Source organism: Ambystoma mexicanum, chromosome 9 (assembly GCF_040938575.1).
Source record: "Ambystoma mexicanum isolate Mex_15411 chromosome 9, UKY_AmexF1_1, whole genome shotgun sequence".
Lineage (NCBI taxonomy): Eukaryota > Metazoa > Chordata > Amphibia > Caudata > Ambystomatidae > Ambystoma > Ambystoma mexicanum.
Window position 1 is genome coordinate 1,149,282,584 of NC_090931.1, and position 16,730 is coordinate 1,149,299,313.

Here is a 16,730-nt window from a genome sequence, read left to right on the forward strand (position 1 = left end):
ACTTTCTTCAGGACAGTCTTCAAAATGAACAGTGATGTACTCACTGTTATTTCAAAAAGGGGACAAGTGTTGGTACATTTCCACACCGTCCTCTATTGCCATATCTGAGAGACCCAAGGCAGAACCATAAATCGTGTGTGTGTGCCAAGCCAGTTGGTTTGGTAGTAGAGACAATTTTCAAAAGAACCTGGGCGCTAAGTCAAAAGTTGACTTTCTGCCAGTTCAGTCTCTTTTTAATAGTAGTTCTCCCAGTTTGTGTAAACGGTTGCTGTACTGCTAAGTAGCCAAGCAGTGTTTCCGAATGGAGAAAAATGCTGCTTCTGTCCTGAATAAAGTGGTTTTAATAAACACACGCCACTGAAACTGGTAGACAGTAGAGGATGCAATAGGGGTGCCAGTATTCACACCCAATCAAGCAGCTCTGACTCTGATGTCGTCACAGAGCTTGATAAGTCATCAGGATCCTGAGGGAGCCCAGAGCTAGTGTCTTTATAATAGAAAACTAAGGCTTTTGTCACAGTGAACACTATTTTAACCATAGAGACCCTACGGAAAATATTCAGTACGCCTACATGCTAATAAATTGATTTGTACCAACAATAGGCAGCTGAACGTAGCCATAGTGGTCTAAGAGGGCAATTCAACAAATACTCACTAGATAGTGAGCCTAGAAGTACATAGTAGACAGTATACTGTTCTTCTCTTCTTTTTCTATCCACTTTACGATGTCGAGTTGCTATGCCGGCTGTGGATGTCCCACAAAGGCAAAATTTGGATGACTTTCAGTAGCGACAAGTGCAGTGGCAGAATTAGGTGTAGGGTTTGGGGATTTTGTGGTTTACTGCATTTTGGTTCTTCATGCTGCAAATGCAGCACTGACATCAAGATGGATTCTGGTGACTTGGAAATGACCACTGGACTCGACTACAGACCCTCATCAAGTCTGGACACTCGGGATGTCTTCTTCAGATTTTGGTGGTGGGAAACCAACTGGCAGACTCTCCTTTGCAGGCAGCGACCCTGGATCTTCTCTGATGCAGAAAAGTGGACGGGTGTCATGGCAGAGGTACCCCTTGAAGATTTCTTTGGGTGGTTGGAACTTTAACAGCTCCAGATATCAGGCAGAATTATGCCAGGGTGCCCCCTCTACCGGCTGATACTCAGCAGCTTGGCTTCCAGTGATACAGATTAACTTGTTGGCTTCAAGAATTTCAGGTATTCCTCTTCTGGACTAACAAAGATCCCTTCTTCAGACAGCAAGCATACATACCTGGCTTCTAGGACACTTCAGGTGAAGAGCAGTAGGTGCACAATGTTCCCTCGTACCTACGGGAAGAAGTCACATCCACATCCTCGGTAATTCAGTTCTTGGATCAGCATGGCAGCTTTTATATTAGATAAAGAGATTCAGCCAGCCGCAGACTTCTTCCTCATGCTGGAATTCAGGATGCAAACTTGATATGGCTTCAGCCTATGTTTCAGGTTTCTTGTTTCAGCTTCTGACCAGGAGGTCAGTGTGAGGCCCCCTGTTACACAAAACACTCCTGATTCACTCAGGCTGAATCAGGCTCAGCCAGCCAATCACAAACAAGTGCGTTCATGCAGGCAGCACCCAATCAGGCTCACAGGCATTCAGGCCATTCACTAGAAAACCAGACACACACAACACAGGTTGTGGATTGGGGGTTCCTCCCAGCCCTTCAGTTTCAGTCAGGGCTGGCTTAGGCATTGTGTCATAAAACCAACACATGATACCCACAACACAAAAATGCATATTGACTACTCACTTCTTTCATGCAGGCCCCAACACAACAAGCTGTAACTGGGAAGATTCCAGCCAATCTGGCAATCTGGCATGAGGCAGTCCCAGAGCCATATATGGTCCTTCCACCCAACAGCCATTCTGGAGAAGGGAAAAGAGTCAGGGATTCTCAAGACTTTGACAAACATGTGGAGCATCAAAGGAAACCAAGACGCCACCAGAGGCCATCTTGTCTTTGGGAAGGAATCCATTGATTTCTGTGGCAGGGTGGCAAGGCAGGTATCCCAAAAACTAAGGATGCCTAGAGCCACAGGCCAGTCATCATGTAGATGCCACCAGCCCATACCCTGGTCTGTGGGCAATACACATGTGCCAAAGAACATAGACTAGAGGTACAGGGTTGTACCCCTACCCATATGTGCCCTAAGACTATCCCATGGGTCTTTGTCTACCAGGAACAAAATGAAGAGTGGACTCCCCTGGGCAGAAAATAAGCATAATACACAGTTTAAGAAGGTATAGGAAAAGGACAGGGAGGCCCCATCCGTCCAATGCATTTCCAGGGCCAGGCATGTTTTATTACAATGTTTTGTTGTTTGCAGTTTTGGCAAGTACACTATTAGACATTGGTGGTGGGCTTGTGGAAAATGTGCAATCACATACCACAGATCATGATGGTCATGCTAGGAATGTCTGGGAAGTTGTCATGCTTTGACCATGCTTAATCAAGATTAGTAGTGGTTGTGAGCCAAACAATATTTGGTAATGGCCCATGCTTTTCTTGCCAGGTATTGGGAATGGATTGGAACTGATAGTTCTTTTGTGGTTCCTCGAAAGGTGAGCAGTCGTTTTTTATTGGAAGAATGTGTTTACAATAGGCAATTTTTTGTCAGACAATTGGCGTTAGGTATTTTTGAGTAAGTAAATACTGGGGACTAGTAGGATTATTGTATATTAAATTGCAATTTGGTTTTATTATAACATTGTTGCAGATTTTGTTATGCAGCACGCCATTTGTTGCATATCTGAAAAAGTGAAAACAAGTCCATTGAGAGGATTCTTTTCAAAGCATCCCCCTAATGTTCCAATTTAGTTGGAACAGAAACATGTTGTGGTTTAAATAGCTGTGAGAAATAGATCATACAAAGCATTTGAAAGAAATGTGTTTTACCTAATGCTGTATACTTTTTGTTCACAATGTCACTGGGTGTGGTGGAAGTTTTTTAAAACATGGATTTTGGTGTAAGTCATTATTGTTTGTTCTGTTATTGGTTTGCTGGTGCTACATCATGTTTGTACATATATATATAACTAAAACAAAAACATCTTTTTCGTAAACATGTTTTAATTGAAATAAAGATTTGACCTATTTTTACTAAAAAGGGTTGAATATTTTTGATTGTGGCTAATTCTTACTAGTTGTCTCAACTTTGTCGAGGTGGCTCTTTTTTGTATAAAAAGAGTAATTGAATGCCTTGTGTGATCTCTTCAAGTTTATCCAGGTCCCTTTCTGGGTATGAGATACTGATCAAAGGAACCATTACAGATTTAATCATCCATTTGCAGTTCCACTGTGCCTGCCGTGTGTACTTAAATGTGCATGACTTCATCTTTGAGACAAGCATTGGCTACTGGCAGGATCAACCAGGTAGCTACACCTTCTGGAGAGTGGCAACTGGAGAACCGCATGACAGCCTGAGGATGACCTTTGCACCCTAAGGGTAGTCTGCTGGAGCCAGGTGTCAGAGAGTGCGCTGACACATGTGGGTTGCATGGACAGGTCGGTCACGCTGATGCTGTCATCCCAGCCTTCTCTGCCACGGAGGAATGGGAGGGAAAGCTCGGGCCCAGCCATAACTTGAGGTGCCTGTAAACGGTGTGTGATGGGGGTGACACCCCAGAAAATGGTTGTCAGGAGCTTCTGGGGAAAATGTTACCATACAGTACATTGCAGGGATTTGCTATGTTTCCTTTATCGTAAACAACACTCCCAGTTTTATTCTTTCTTGAAGCTTTTGGATGGTTCTGAAAATAACCTTTTGGGGGGTTAAGGAGGGGATCAGAGGTGGAGGGGATGTAGGTAGGATAGGTGGAAAGTGGACATATTTTCATTTGTTGGTAAGATTTATTTTTTTGTTTTTGTTTATTTAATGAACAAAAACTGTCTTGAAAAACATGTGGGACCAGCAGTTCAAAGTTCATTGCAATATTTATTTTTTAATCTATCTGCCATGTTTTTGAGTTTGATAAAATCATCAACAAAAACTGAGTCAGCCTGTTCTACTTTGTGTGTGTGCCCACTGTCCCTGAAATAACCCTCTTGTCTTGCATAATGCAAGATGGAGCAGGCAGTGTCCTGCATTTAGGGGCATCTCATGTGGTATAAATAGCCTGGGGCACCGTTGCATGGGGGATGAGAGAGCAAACATAGCATGTCTCATTCGATCTCTCACTTCCCACCACATGCATGTGGCCAAACCACATATTGTTGGTATCAGAGGGAGGGCCATCATTGGTTCCACCCAGAAAGTATTCTGGGTCCAAAATCTCCCTTTTTCTCATACTAACTGTTCCACTCCTGTTATGTAACACAAGTATAACTTCAATGCCTTTTTGTGTCAATAACTGCTGAAATTCGGACCAAAGGAAAGAAAGAGAAAAAAGAGAAAACACAATATGTACAACTATACAAAGCACATTTGTCATAAGTCCTTCAGATCTTCCTGTGCTTTTGGGAAATTTAAAATACGTCTCTGTCTGTAAAAGAATGAATAGAGTTAGGGACAGTCACATGAAACTGAACTATACTTCCCTCGCTGTCTTTGGAAAGGGGGATATCTATCTTGTCTTTCTTGATGTCGCTGATATGGACTCATTGTTTACATCCTTGGAGTTTAACATCAGTTGGGGTTGTGTATTCAATCTTAAAGGGTACCAAAATCCGGGGCTTGTTCCAGCAATGCACGACATGTCTAACCAGCATTCAATCTCCTGGGTAGAGCTGGTGTGGTGGTATCAGCGTTGTTACATATGGAGGTGCCTCTTCTTCTCCGATATCTGTGGCTGGCAGTAAGTGTTGAGGTCTTACCTGGTTGGATATAAACTTGAGAGAATGGTACGCAGTGATAAAATCGTGGCAAAAATATCACCTGTAAAAACAATTGTGGCAAAAATGCTGTGGTTTGACCCGTTAAAGGTGTACCCCATTACACCATTTAAGGGGAGCAGGGATTGCAGGAGTGTCCCCAGCTACCCTTAATTGGTATAATGGGTCTGGGGGCTGCAGGGGTGTCCCCCGCATCCTTTACATGGATTGCAGCATCAAAAACACACCATTTTTGCCGCAATATTTTGTGTTCACAGCCATTTTTGCCACGATTTTAACACATGGAGCCGAGAGAATCGGTCATGGGCGTAAGATATTTGTGAAATTCATCCACCAAAACTGCTGCAGAGCCATGAGCATCAGAAAGTGTGTGTGCAGGCGAAAGACGAACATGCATTTTTCTGCCTGTAGCTATCTCAAACAAGGTTAGGTGGTGCTCAGAACCTGACTGATTCCACACAGTGAATAGAGCTGCAGCAAGCAAAGGAGGCAATTATTGTGAAGTGTAGCACACAACTATGCAAGGTGCTTTTTTAGGAGGCTGTTGAGGCGTAACACAACTCTGCTGGCTTGGGGTGATTAACTGAACACAGTTTGTGTTTAATGCCCAAAAGAGATGTAATTTCCTTAAAGAGGTCATTGAAAAAATGCTGTCCATTGTCAGGCCGCAATCCTTCACATATCCCTCACGAGGAAATACGTGACGTCTGAGAAATGTTGCTGCTGATTTGGCATTGGGATGCGCACAAGGACCTGCCTTAAGCTAACGGGCGATTCCACAACAATCATATACCAATAGATGTTACATGTACTGATCATATCAATATAATCAATATGAATATGGCGAAGGGCCCAGAAGGGTGAGGAAGCATAGCAAATAGAGAGCAAGGATTTGTTATGTTATGAGAAAAGTTCTTACTGTGGTGTTTTTATTATATGTGAATAAGGTACAATTAAGCCAGTGTTTAAGTATGTTTTTTTCAAAAAATTATATTTTGTCAAATCTACATCTGTGAATTGAATCTCAAATTATAATGCTATTATGAATACAGAAGTTAAGCGAAATAGCAGGAATTTTTCTTGTATTGTATTGCACATTTTGCAATAGAGAGTCCAACTATTGATATTTCTTGTAGTGTTATATTCAACTTTCATGCAAAATAATCGTTGTAAGGTTGAGATGCAATTTTTATTTTGTTAGGTGTATACGTAACACAGGAATTAGTGTCATTGATCTATATCCCACTCTTTTTCGTCTCAGTAATTTGTAACATTGGAAATTGTCAATTTGCTTTCAGTTGGAAAACGTAAGAATCATAACTTTTTGGGTTGTCGTTATTAGTTCAGTATCTCATTTCATAGTGATAGTCTGCACTCTTCACAGTTCTCAATGTTCATTTAAAGTGCACTGCTTTGGGATTTTGCTTTCAGGGGTTAATAAGATTAATTTGATTGAAAGGAATAGGTTAGGGGCTTGAAAGAGGTAGATGAGTTAAGTTAGTTTTGTGAATGTAGCATTTGTATACTTCTAGATTCAAGGAGAGACCACTTGGATGCTCAATTTGAGATGAGTGTCGAATGGAAAAAAAAGTCCAAACTAAAAAATGTATATCCTATTCATGTGTGTTGAGAAAGTTTTTTTTGTTTTTGTTTCTATATCGCATTTGAGATCTAAGAAAATACTGCGATAAGTAAGAGGACTCCATGGTTCTAAGATCTAGATTGGTAGTGACTGCTTAAAGTGGACATAAGAAAAGAAAGCAAGGAAGTTGCATGTCATGAGTAGTTTGTTTAGTATATTTGTATAATGTTAAAGTAGTACCTTATTGCTTACTTATTTTCCTGGATGCTGATCATGAATCTAGAGCTAACCACGTTCCTCTTCTTCATCCTTGTATTTTTGTAGATCTTAATATTAGTACGTAAACAACCATTTTAAGAAAGGTTTATAGTTATAGTAGTCCTTAAAAGGACTTTTGGGTTCATTTAATTATGTCTGTTTTTATTACTGAAGTAGGCATGTTTGAATGTTTTTTAGGAACAAATCATTTCCAAATCTCTTCTAAATGATTAATTGTTGGAATATTTTATTTTACTATTGTAGATGCTCATCATATGGTGATCGGTTAAGAATGCAGAAATTACTTTGTTAATGTTTTTTTTTTAACTTTTTTCAATGTGTTTGCGTCCTTGTCCTTTTTGCCTTTGTGTCATTTGGACACACACAAGATGATGTGTTTGGAAACATGTCTTAGCTTTTGGAAATCATGTTTAATGATTAGAGAAAGAGAAACACTTCTGCAACATCCAAGATTACCACATCCATAGTGAATTACAATGATGCCTGGATGTTGGTCTATGCTTTGGATCAATCATAGAATATTTGCTTTCATCTCAAGCCTCAAGTTCTTTTCCAGATTTTGGAAATGCAGTATTTCATGATGCATTGTACGTGCATGCAACAGATCATGAGCCTATGAACCAATCAATCACTTAAGAAATACACATTTTTTTTCTCTATGCTGTCTCCTGTTGTGTCTTTGAGAAATATATAACAGAATGGTGTATTACAGTGAGTTAGTTGTTTGTTTATGAGAGTTTGGGGCAGATCTATCTCCTCGGCTGGGGCCACCCTCTGGAACAGCCTCCCTGCCTCTCTCAAACTTGTGCACGAGTATTACATATTGTTTAGTTTTTACCTGGTTTGTCTATTGAGATCAAGAAATAAGAAAAGACTGAGATGAGCAAAAGGGAGATGTTAAAAGAAGTATATATTGATGAAAGCTGCTCTATGCTTTAGCTGCTGGCTTGGTTCTTGATTTCAGAGTGTTCCTCTGCACTTTTTTCGAAGCTTGTATCAATATAGTCAAAGCTAAAAGATGTATTTGGGATGTTATTATTTATTATTAGCAGGTTAGAAGTTTTGGATTAGTTTTGGGAAAATGTACACTTTCAGAGAAGTAAAAAGAATACTTTTGCATGTGGTTTCTCGATTCGAGGTGGGAGTAGGGTCAGCAGATCTAGTTTCGAGATGAGTGACTAATGACAATAATCAATATTGTCTAATGTGTAAAATATATTTATGTTGAATTAAATGAATCAATGAAATAATCATTTATTTCAGTTAATGTGTTCTTTTTTATTAAATAATCATTTTGTAATCTCACATTTTAACATGGTGTCAAGGGATGGTTTGATTTGAGATGTTAAGTAAACTAGTTTTGGTGTTTCCTCAGGTACATTACATTACAGATTTTCTGAAAATGAGTGCCATTAACTACTTTTTTGAGTCCCTTAATAGAAATAAAAGTCAATGTGAGATTATCATGTACTTACTTTTATTGGTGGTATGCATTGTTCGACATGTATGCACATGAACAGTTCTTTGAGTCAAAAATGGGTGTATTAATTTCTTTTCTGCTCTTCATCGAGGAGGTAATTTGCCCTCGATTCATAATGTGTGGCTAATAGAAAGGGACCATTATGAATGTAGTACAAAAAGTATTTAAAATGTGTGAAATTTGTTCTTGTTGTTTGCATATTGACATTGAGATGTAGGGAAGTCCTCTGATGAGTAGGAAGATTATTTAACATTTTGTTGTATGATCCTTTCGTCATGAATTTAGATCTTCAATTATTGTATGTCGATGTTCTGCTTCCCCTTTCACCTGCACACAATATTTTCAAATATTTTGTTCAAGGTAACATTTTTGACATTTTAAAGGTAAGCATTGTAATGCTATGAAGGAAAGTTTGCAAAAGAAATTTGCTCAGCGATAATATGCTTACATGTACTTGCATGACTGTGAAATGAGGGGAGTGGAGTTGTTGAAATATTTTATGTTTGAATGACGTTTCATTTGTAGGGTGTTTGGAGAAAGATGTTACTTTGGTGAGTATGTATTTATCACTGTAGCAGATGAGACTGTGCAGAAAGTGTAGACATGGTCATTGAGCTCCGGGAAGGCTGGAAGTTATGCCCTCCTTAACTTTGACCTGTCCAAGGTCACGCTGTAGTTTGTTACTGAGCATGTACACCCCACTGACGGGGGTGATAGCTAAATTATATGTATCTAATCTGTGTTGGGGGTGTACATGTTCAATAATGACCCACAGACCAAGCCTCAACGCCCATGACCAAAGCCAGGGCTTGGCATCATTTACAGCCGTTATCGGCCATGTACTCACCTTAGAGAAGCAACTGATTTCTATATGCATCATTAGGCCGTAGCAGAGGTTAGAAGGCATTTTGTGCCAGAAAATGTTTCCATGGAAAAATACTAAAAAAGAAACAAGATTGTTTCTGTCATAGTGAATAGAAAAGGAATTGAATACATATATTTTCTTGGCAGGCACATAGGATGGGACTGTAGCAGAAATATCTGTCCCTTTGGGTAAGTGGGGAAGAAAGGAGTGGGATGATGAAAGTGTATTAGATTTCTTGAGGGGTGATGGGCGAAGGAAAGCAGCACAGGGCGACAGCAGGAAGATGATCCCGGTTGCCTCACCACAATGAAGATGGCAGTAGGCAGGGTTGGGCATCGGGTTCCTGTAAAACACAGGTAGGACACTGTGGGCCTCATTATGAGTATGGAGGTAGCCATGGTGCTATTAGCGCCATGGCTGCCTCCATACCAGGTTCCAATACCAGGTTCCTTCATTGAGGAATAACCAGATCATTCCAACATTGGAGGACCCGGTAATTCCACCTTGAAGGAACCATTCCCCATTCCCATTTGAGCCACCATAGGGCTCAATGGGAATGGGGAGGGAGCTAATAACAGGCACGTTAATAATGGCCCGTTATTAGCTCCCTGTTCCCCTCGCAGGAACCGGAAAGAACGTCGGTTCCGGGTCCCGCAAAGGGAACCTCGTAATAGGCGCTCCCGTAATGAAGGTTGTCGGCCCCATACCGGCACCCTTCATTTCGGGACCGCCAGGGTTGTAATGAGGCCCTCTGTGTTGTCACTTGTATTGCAGCCACCTGATTGGGTGAGTGATGTCACTGAATGTGAATAAAACTTCATATGAAGATAACAAAATTAACCATACAATATTTGTTTGTTAAGATGAGCGTCCCATTTTGTTTGGATCATTAAGTGAAACAGTGATGTCAGTATCTACGAATGGGAATTATATTATATCACTGAATTTAGGTTGTACTTTTTAAAATTGTTATCATAGGAGTGGGCATAGATGCTTACATCAATGTTTCTAGTTGCAACTATGGCATTCTTTTTTTTAAGTGTGACTTTAAAAGATGCCACCAAGAAAGCAGCAGAAGCATGGGAAGTGGTGTCAGCATTATGTTCAGGAAAGAGTAGAATGTAATAAAGGTTCAAAGTATATTAGTACCCGGCGAGAGTCAAGCAGAATACAACATGCATTCTGATTGGCTCTCGCCGGGTCATTGTTACTCGGCCGAGAATCCTTCGATTCTTGGCGGGGATTCCAGCCACCATGTCCTCGGCGGGGGTGTGGCGTCCCCTTAGCCAATTAGGAGGCTTGAAGCGGGGCTCCGAGCCTCCCCACGGCCGAGAGGCTGCCTTCACCCCCCCGCCTGAGACTCAGGTAATGCTTTTTTTTAAAGTTGTTTTTTCCCTTTCCTCCCTCCTCCCTGCCCTCCCCACCCCACTTAACTTCTTGATATGATATGATATGATATGGCATTTGTAACGCGCCTATACACAAGTGTTTCAAGGCGCGACAAGGCAGGGAGGGGGGAACAAGGGGAAGACAGACAACGATCCTACTAGGCCAGGTGTCATTCAGACCGTGCAAGTGCAGTGGTAGGGGGAAGGGAAAAAGTGCAAGGGGAAGGGGGGGGTGCAGTACAAATAAGTAGAATATAAATAAAATAATAAATAAATAGGGCCAGCTGGTGGCAAGTGCAAGGTAAGTGCAGACAAGTGCTGGGGGAGGGGTGGGGCTGTAGGGATACAGAGACAGTCCCGCAGTGCAGGGGTTGCCAGGGAGGCAGTGCAAGTGAAGAGTGACTGGGCCCAGGACCGAGGTCGGTGAGAGTGGCCCAGTTGCAGAATCAGTGCAGTTTAGGTGAAGAATTTAGCAGGGGAGAGGGAGAGAGAAAGCAGAAGTGAAGAGGAAGGTTTTGAGGTGCTTCCGGAACCGGAGATGGTTCTCCTCAAGTTTCAGAGAGGCAGGAAGGCTGTTCCAGAGGGAGGCCCCTGCCGCGGAGAGAGATCTACCCCCAGCTCGTTGCATCGAGAAGCGGCTGACCCTGAGGGAGTTGGAGACGGATGAGCGTAGGGCTCGGGAAGGAAGATATTTAGGAAGAGAGAGTTGAAGGTATTTAGGCCCCAGGCCCCAGAAGGCCTTGTGGACAATGCAGAGGGTTTTGAACTTAATCCTCGCAGCCACTGGGAGCCAGTGTAGAGATTTCAGTCCTGGAGAGATACGGTCCCTGGGCTTGAGGCCAAGGACAAGTCTCGCAGTTCTGTTCTGGATGAGTTGCAGAGGGCGGAGAGTGGAGGCAGGCAGATTAAGATAGAGGCTGTTACAGTAGTCCAGCTTCGAGAGAACCAGGGCTCGGGAGACAGTGAGCTTCTGGGGGAAGGAGAGGAAGGGAAGAATACCTCTGAGGAGGTGCAGCTGGTAATGTGACTTCTTAGAGACGTCAGATATATGAGGAGAGAAGGAGAGTGTGGAGTCGAAGATGACCCCGAGGTTTTTTGCCTTGCAGGTAGGAGCAGGAAGAGGGCCAAGAGAGGCCGGCCAGAGAGCTGCAGGGAAGGAGGGAGTGGGTGTGCCGATGAGTAGGATCTCAGTCTTACTAGCATTAAGGCAGAGGTCTTTGGCAGCACACCATTCCTGGATAGCAGACAGACAGTCAGAGATGAGGGAGGGAGAGGAGGAGGCCGAGGGTAGCCTGAAAATGAGCTCTTCGTCCCCGGTGGGGAGGGGACAATGGCAGCCTCCAGCCATGTGGAGACTCAGAGCGGGGCCATCCCCATTCCGTGCCTCCACACGGCTGGAGGCTTCCATCGTCCCCCTCCGGGGACGCAGGTACATTTTTTTTTTTTTACTGTTTTTTATTCCCCTCCCAATCCCACTTACCTTCTGCTCCTTTTTTTTTGGGATGGCCGCCATGGAAAGGGAAAACGGACTCTGTTTTCCCTTTCCCAGAGGCCACTTTCTGGGTCATTTTTTTTCCTGTCCCGAAACCCTGTAGCGTTTCGGGACGGAAAAAAATGCTTTTAGTGCCCCGGGCACGCAGATATTGTGGGCCGGGGTACTAATAGCTATATGCCCCTCGTGGTAGGGGCATTACCAACTCAGGTAATGCCCCGGGGCCTTCACTATAACTATGTGCCCGGGGCATTACCTAAGTCAGTAATGCCCCCGCCGCTCTGGGCATATTGCTTAAATAATGCATCTCCTGAAAATGTTAGTCATAAAAACGTTAAAGATAGTGATTTTGTACCATGTATTGGTGGATGTGTAGATAGTTAAATTGAAGCCAGAAGCTCCGATCCAGATATTGGTGGGACATCTTCTAATGGTAAGTAGCCAAATAGACAGGAAAGAAACAAAGAAATATGTAAACAAAGTTCTGAGAAACAGTTTGACATATTGAAACAGTATTCAAGAAAATAAAGTGTTAGAAATATGCAGTGGTTTACACATTTGCAACGCACAATGTTTTACTGTAAGGTTTTTGCAAATATTTTGAAAATGGTACAAAATAAATGTTCCTTCCTTGCACAATTTAAGCAAATAAAAGGAACTTGAAACTCTAATAGACACATCTTTTATCTTGAAAAGAATGTTGCTTATTTTGATCATCAATTACATGAAAAGATTGAATAAAGTCATAGAGAGCTTTTAAAGAGTTGTCATTCTAAGAGAAGGGTTACTGATATGAACGGTATGGAGGCAAGTGGTTGCACACTTCTCACAGTGAGCAATGAAGTAAATTGAAGAAAGTTATGATCAACATTGTATGGTAACTTTGGCATAGTCTGAGCTTGTCTGAGCGTGTTCGAGGTTATGATTTGGGGTTATGATTTTCGAGATGGCTTTGTAGGTAAATTATAAAATGGGAAGCAACTGGTGCTTAGAAATAAAGATAATGCAGGTACTTCAAAAGCTTCCATTGTAAAGCCTGTCAGGCAAAGGAAGTGTACATACTGGAAAAGTATGGAATAGGTATGTCTCTGTTTGAATCAATTGCAAGTAAAAATCCAAACAACGATTGTGTGTTCTTTTTGACGCACATTCTACATGTCACAAGTACAAAATGTGGATATTGAGAGGAGGGTACATCCTGACAGAGTTAATGTATGGAAAGCACTCTGCCTGTATTTGTTTGTGGATGGTCAATTTGATCCTACTGATTTGCAGATTTTATGTAAGTATTGATTCAGTAATATCAAATAGAGTGCAATGCCCTCAAGGGGTGTTTTGAACAAAATAGAAGTTTGTGATATTACCTCAGCTGTGCAGAAATGAATTGTTTTATGCTGATTTATTACAAACAGTTCATTAATTTCAGGTTAAAGACATGTCAAAGACAATATCTTCAAAGCTGCTTTCAAAAACACACGTGCAGGGATTAAAAGGTAAAATGGTGTACCACTAGGTTCTAAAGAAAATGTTTAGAATCTAGGTGTCAGACGGCCCCGGGGCTTTACCTCAGTCGGTAATGCCCCCGCCGGGAGGGGCATATTGCTATTAGTACCCCTGCCCGCAAGAACTGCGTGACCAGGGCACTAACATTTTTTTTTTTTTATTTTGGCCCAAAACGCTGCAGCGTTTTAGGAGTAAAAAAAAAAGACAAAAGAAAATGGCTGCCGGGAAACGGAAAACGGAGTCCGTTTTCCCTTTCACTGGCAGCCATCGGGAGTGGACGCGCTAGAAACAGAAGAGTTCTCAACGCGTCCACTCCTGAAGAAAAAGAAGGTAAGTGGGGTTGGGACGGCAGAAGGGAGGGGATGGAAAAAAAAATAAAAGTACTGCGGCCTCCAGCAGGGGACGATGGAAACCAGCAGCCGTGTGAAGGCTCAGAGCGGGGATGGCCAAACATTTATTAAGGCTGCTTGTTTGTGCCCTCCCTGACGATACGTGACCCCACTCAGGCTCGCACCCCAACCAAGCCGTTGCCCGCCTCGGCGAGCAGCTTTTCAGTCTGGTATTCGTCAACTGGGAACCCTTGACCCTTCTTCGTAGTGCGCACAGGCTGGTCGGCCGCGAAGGCGATGATTTTGCTGGGGGGCGTCCCGGATCTCGCCGCACGGCGCCGGCCTCGAGGCACCTCTCAGATGACGTCGCAGGGGGTCACCAAATGTTTGTGCCCTCCCTGACGATACGTGTAAAAAATGAATAATACAGACACTCCCTGGATAGGGAATAAGCCACAAAAGAGCAGGCTGCGAGAGTTCAAGGAAAAGTTTATCTAGATCTCTGAGAGCGCTCTGACCACATCAAGGTTACAACACATTTACATAGTACATCAACATGCTTAACATATGATGCTACGTTGGACCTGAATTGGTCAGCCGGGGTGGTGTTTTAGGTGTGGGCATCATCTCTTCCTCCGGGTTGGTTGCTTGGTTGGCCGGAGGATTGACGTCAGATATCTGTGCTCCGGATGGGTGAAGGTCAGGTTGCTGTGAAACACGGTGGTCACTATCTAAGCTAAGCTAAGAAAATGCATTCTGAGTGATGCATGCACTAAATAATGGTTGATCAAAAGACCCTCAGTAGTGTATCATGTCATTGTACAAATCACTCAAGAGTTTATATCATCTATAACATTTGGGTTATACAGGTCACAGGTTTACAGGCCATGACCACTATAATACTGTCATTGAACTATAGGGTTAGTTTCACAAGAATCTCAGGTATGTGGCATTTGTTAGTATTGGGTACGATATACTGCAGCAGGGGTCTAATGTTATTTGGGGGTCTGTTGGGTGGGCTTCATAGCATGGTCAGCGGTCTGGCACATGAAAGGGATAACTTGCCGGGACACAGGGTTACAATGGCAATAAGTTTCAACTGGCGAGGGTAAGAGGGCAAGGACACTTTTGTGGAGATGGTCAAGCTGTGTGCTTGGCTCATGTTGGTTCACATGCAGGACAGTGATCTCAGAGGAAAAGAGATGTGTTACATTTATTATTTGTTGCAAGCAGCTCCGGCTTCAGCGTGAGACTGGAGCTGCGGAATCATCCAGTTGGAGTGGGAACGAGGGTGTGGGCCATGTGCTCCGAGCTACTGCGGCAGGGAAAAGGGAGAGAGGCATTTTGTACTATCGCAGTGAGGCCTGGTCACCAAGATGGAGTTGAAAGTGGGTACAAAAAATGGATGCCCCGTGTCCTGCTCGGTGGTCACGTGAATGTAACCCAAAGTTAACATTGCATAAGGGCGAGGGGCGTACCCACCACTAGAGGCACTTGGTCCGCGTTTTGTACTGAGAAGTGATGGTAGAGAGGGGCCCAAGCAAACGTTCATATTTTTCTGAAATCTCTTAACAAGATGCTTATGAGTTTCTCTGTTGAATCTTTGTTTGTCATATGAGTTGTTAAGTGTTTGTTCTGGTTGTCACCATCACATTCTGGACTGTGAAGCCTTATTAGTTTGTGTATTTTTCAGTACCAGGCAAAGATAGACTTTCATTTTGTGACCTGTTTACCAAGGCTTACCAGGACATGGTCTAGGGTCAATGTGGTGCTTAGTGTTATTATACATTCAGACAATTGCAGAGTGAAACATATTTGATACTTTTGTTTTAGTGATACAGAGATGATGGTACAAACACAATACACATTTTCTGAATCGTGCACAAAGTCAGATTTCTATAGCACAACAATATTTGAAACTGTTGAAATTATATTCCACAACTGAGTAAGTATCCACAGTGGCTAAGAGTGTTTATTTAATGTTATTGAAACCAAAATGTACAGTGTAATTTTAATTTAAAAAAACATAATATATTATGAAACTACATCTTTTTGTTTCTAAACTAACATGATGGGCACAAAGGACACGTACATCTAGTTACACAAATGTATTAATGATACATTATGGTTTAAGTTGCTCTATTAAAACCTAAAGATAAAATATAGAAGCTCTAGAAATGAATCAGCTATTGTAGGCAATGTAACCATATATTTTTCACCCACCATGAACTGCTCTTAACAACACTCTTGGCATTATCAATGATGTCACTAATTATACACATATGAAAATGCAATGGTTGTTTTATTGTAAAGAGGTATGTCACCCCCCCTCAGTGTCAATGTAAAAGTGTTACTATATTTTGTCATACTAGTAATGGTATGATAAAGTGGACATGTGGCATGCTAGTCAATGAGGCGGTCCCTGTTATAATCAATACAAGAGTAAAGTGATAGTTTACATGTACAGCATGTCAAAGCTATCCACAATTGACACATACAGCCTCAGAATCAAGTATAGTACCTGTATGGCATGTAGTTATTGCGAAGAAATACTTAGACACAATGAGCTCACAAGTCTTCATCAATGAAGAGAGTAAAATGTGGCATATATTTAATGTTGAACTCCTCTTCCACCAAAGGAACATTTAATTGTCTCAGAGTCCTGATACCCACTGACACCCACTAGTGTCTGTAGACCTAGGGAGTCCTGTTTTACTGCAGGGTGTGAAAAGTGTCCACAGCAAACATCCACCGGTTCTACACTTCTTTTTCTGCCTGCATATATCCAACTCACTTGAATAGGCTGCTCTATCACACGCTATCTATTCAAACCTTTTCAGCTTTACTTTTCCAACAGCTGCCGCCTAAAAAAAGGATCCTGAAGGTATGTGTAACAGTAAAAATAAAGTAATAATTGAATCAAGAATAATGAAACAATACATGT